Here is a 4,425-nt window from a genome sequence, read left to right as displayed (position 1 = left end):
TCTGAGGGACAGCGCCCAGGCCCAGAGTTCAGGCCCCACGACCGGACCCAAAAAAAAAAAAATATATATATATATATATATATATATATATATATGCTCCACCTTCATGTAGTCGAGCTATTGGGAGGTGACTGCAAAGCCAAGGACTACATCTCTGTTATGTCTATGCTCCTTCCCCCTCTCTTCTTCCCCGCTCCCTCCTCATTTAAACTCAGGGCTTTGCACTTGCTAGGCAGGCTGCTCTTCTGCCCTAATGTATCTGAACAACTGAAACTGATGTTTCCCTTCTCCATCCTCTCCATCCCAAGGGGTCATTCAAACTCATAAAACTCCATAGAGTCATTACAAATAGTCTGGACCTTCCCACATGCGTGGGGGAAAAAGTCACCCTCTGCACTGGATTATTTGTGAGTGAGAAATAAACTTCTACCCTTTTTTTTTGGGGGGGGGTCTGATCATGGGGCCTGAACTCTGGGCCTGGGCGCTGTCCCTCAGCTCTTGAGCTCAAGGCTAGCGTTCTACCCCTTGAGCCACAGTGCCACTCCCAGCTTTTTCTGCTTATGTGGTGCTGAGGAATTGAACCTAGGGCTTCATGCATACAAGGCAAGCACTCTACCACTGAGCCACCTTCCCAGGCCCTCCACATTACTTTTAAGAAACTTCATGAAACTATTCGATATAGTTTTTTTTAATATAGTTTTTTATATGTTTATTGTTCCACTTAATTTCTCCTTTACTATTCATTCATTTAACAATATTTCAGTGTCTACTATGTTCTAGGTACTATTCACTAATTAGGCAGTAAAGATACCTATAGTGGAAAAGACAGAGTCTTATCTCTGGGTTGAGAATATGGCTTAGTGATAGCATGCCTAGCATGCATGAAGCCCTGGGTTCAATTCCTCAGTACCACATAAATAGAAAAAGCCAGAAGTGGCTCTGTGGCTCATAGTGATAGAGCACTGGCCTTCGGCTCAGAGACAGAGCCCAGACCCTGACTGGCAAAAAGAAAAGTCTTATCTCTACTGGCAGCATAGTAGGGCTTGAACTAAGGTCCTTCTGTTTTCTAGGCAAGCATGGTACTGCTTGAACCATAATCCCAGTTCTTCTTACTATGGTTATTTTTCAGATAGTATCTTATGCTTTGCCCAATGCTGACCTCAAATTTCCAGCCTCCTATGTTGGCTTCCCACATAGCTGAGATTATAGGCATGAACTACCTACCACACTAAACTTGTTTTTTGAGACAGATCTTCACTAACTTTTGTTCCCCCTTGGGCTTCTCTCTCTACCTCCCAAATAGCTTAAATAACAGGGATAAGCCACCCTGCCAAGTCTGATGAAGCTTTATTTAAATAGAATTTAAGTCAAAATTTTTATTTAAAGTTTTATTCAAGTAGAATTTGTATTCAAGAATGTTACATTGGGCTGGGAAGGTGGCTCAGTGGTAGAGCGCTTGCCTTGCATCCATGAGGCCCTGGGTTCAATTCCTCAGCACCACATAAGCAAAAAGAAAAAAGCTGGAAGTGGCGCTGTGGCTGAAGGGGTAGAGTTCTAGCCTTGAGCTGAAGAGCTGAGGGACAGCGCTCAGGCCCAGAGTTCAGGCCCCACAACCGGACTCAAAAAAAAAAAAAAAAAAGAATGTTACATTATAGGTATTTTAGGTATTATTGGAAAGAAGTTTGTTTAGAAATTTTTCAATTTAAATTTCAGTTGAAAAAAATTCATTCCAAAAGAACATTATCATGGACAATTTTTTAAAAAAATTTTTATTATGGGGCTTGAACTCAGTGCCAGGGCACTGTTGCTGAGCTTTTTCATTTTGAGCTATAGTGCCACTTCTGGTTTCCTGGTTAATTGGAGATAGGAGTCTCAGAGACTTTCCTGCCCTGGCTGGGTCTGAACTGCAATCCTCAGATCTCAGCCTCCTGAGTAGCTAGGATTACAGGCGTGAGCCACCAGCACCTAGCTAATGGGCAATTTTATCATAGATCTTCAATGCTCAATAGGGGATTTAATTTAAAAAAAAACTAAATAGGGCTGGGAAGGTGGCTCAGTGGTAGAGCGCTTGCCTTGCATGCATGAGGCCCTGGGTTCGATTCCTCAGCACCACATAAGCAAACAGAAAAAAGCCGGAAGTGGCGCTGTGGCTCAAGTGGTAGAGCACTAGCCTTGAGCTGAAGAGCTGAGGGACAGCGCCCAGGCCCAGAGTTCAGGCCCCACGACCGGACCCAAAAAAAAAAAAAATATATATATATATATATATATGCTCCACCTTCATGTAGTCGAGCTATTGGGAGGTGACTGCAAAGCCAAGGACTACATCTCTGTTATGTCTATGCTCCTTCCCCCTCTCTTCTTCCCCGCTCCCTCCTCATTTAAACTCAGGGCTTTGCACTTGCTAGGCAGGCTGCTCTTCTGCCCTAATGTATCTGAACAACTGAAACTGATGTTTCCCTTCTCCATCCTCTCCATCCCAAGGGGTCATTCAAACTCATAAAACTCCATAGAGTCATTACAAATAGTCTGGACCTTCCCACATGCGTGGGGGAAAAAGTCACCCTCTGCACTGGATTATTTGTGAGTGAGAAATAAACTTCTACCCTTTTTTTTTGGGGGGGGTAGGTGTTGCTCAGTTCTAGAGCACTTAGCTAGCACACACAAAGCCCTAGGCTCCATTCCCAGCACTGCAGACATAAAATAATAATTAAAAAGAAAACCTCTATCATATTAAGATACAGAAATCTTTTTTTTGGGGGGGGGGAAGGAGTAGAGCTAGAGGTCAAACCCAGGGCCTTAATACATGCTAAGCATATACTCTGCAACTGCACTGTAACCCCTCGCCACATTAACAGCTGAACTCTTACCTGTTATAACAGCTAGCATTATCCTAAGAGACCAAGTAACAAGTGTGGGATATCTCCAAAGTAATGAGCATCAGGTATCAAGAATTCATAAAAAATCGCCGGGTGCCAGTGGCGTACACCTATAATCCTAGCTACTCAAGGGGGCTGAGATCTGAGGATCACAGTTCAAAGCTAGCCCAGGTAGAAAAGTCCGTGAAAGTCTTATCTCCAATAAACCACCAGACAACCGGAAGTGGCGCTGTAGTTCAAGTGGTAAAGTGTGCACCTTGAGCTGAAGAGCACAGGGACAGCGCTCAGGCCCAGAGTTCAAGCCCCACACCGACCAAAAAAAAAAGGCAGTTATGTAAATTCACATTACTCCAAGATCTTTTCTTTTTGCAGCTCAGTGGAAGAGGAAAAACAATTCTGTATTTGAAAATCCAGTTTGTAGAAGATGGTTCCTTTTGTTTTTTGCTTTCTTTTTTTGGTGCTAGAGATTGAACCCAAGGCTTCATCCATCCTAGGCACTCTACTACTGAGCTATATCTTCAGCCCAGTGGCTCCTTTTAAATTGTATATCATTATTTCCTTCCCCATTCAAAATACCTTTCACATTAGCAGTCAAAATGTCAAATTCCACTGAAATTAATGAGAAAACCAGTAGTTAAATAATGAACCATCTTTTTAACTATGCCAAAGAGAAGGAAGCTTTAATACTGACCTACCAAGGAACAGCTGAAGTTTAGACCTACTTCTTGGTTGCATAATTATGAGTCACTAGTGACTAATCCTTGCAGAGTTTTGGCTACAATCTTATGTCCTAGGCAAGGGTAAAATATATTTAGCAAATGAGAGTCCACAAAATACCTATTGAGTACTGACATTATGCAAGATCTCTTAAGAAATTAAAAAATATAAAAGATGAAAATCCCTGTCCCCATGGAATTGCAGGAGGAGAAAGGAAATAATTTTCACAAAAAGCAGTCTGGGTATATGGGTTTTATTAATCCCAAGGACTTGTGTGAAATAAGTTAAAAATGTTTTACAGTTAATTTTCCTAGCTCATATACAATTCAGGAAAAGTAAACATATCTATGCTGGGGTTTGAGCTCTACCACTGAGCCATTCCTCCAGCCCTGTTGTAGGCTAGTTATTTTGGAGATAGGGCCTCACTTCCTGCCCAGGACACCTAGATCATAATCTCCCTTTAGTAGGCTTCCTGTAGTTGCTGGGATGACAGACTGTACCCTCCCTCTGTTGTGATTGATTCTTGAGGACTTTTCTGCCCTAGTCTGGCCTAGAACCTTAGTCTTCCCAACCTCAGCCTCCTATATAGATTAGGAGAACAGGTATGTGCCAATAAGCCCAGTTATGAGTTGACAAAGGATCTTGTGAAATTTTCTGCCTAGGCTGGCTTGAAATGAAATTTCCCCATTCTCAGCCTTTCAAGTGCCAGGATTATAGACATGAGCTACTGGTGCCTGCCTTGATGCAGTATTTTAAAGATTAACTTAAGAATATTTTAAGGGCTGGGAAGGTGGCTTAGTGGTAGAGCGCTTGCCTTGCAAGCATGAGGCCC

Source organism: Dipodomys ordii, unplaced genomic scaffold, assembly GCF_000151885.1.
Source record: "Dipodomys ordii isolate 6190 unplaced genomic scaffold, Dord_2.0 Scaffold86, whole genome shotgun sequence".
In the NCBI taxonomy this organism is placed as follows: domain Eukaryota; kingdom Metazoa; phylum Chordata; class Mammalia; order Rodentia; family Heteromyidae; genus Dipodomys; species Dipodomys ordii.
This window is presented reverse-complemented; position numbering follows the sequence as displayed.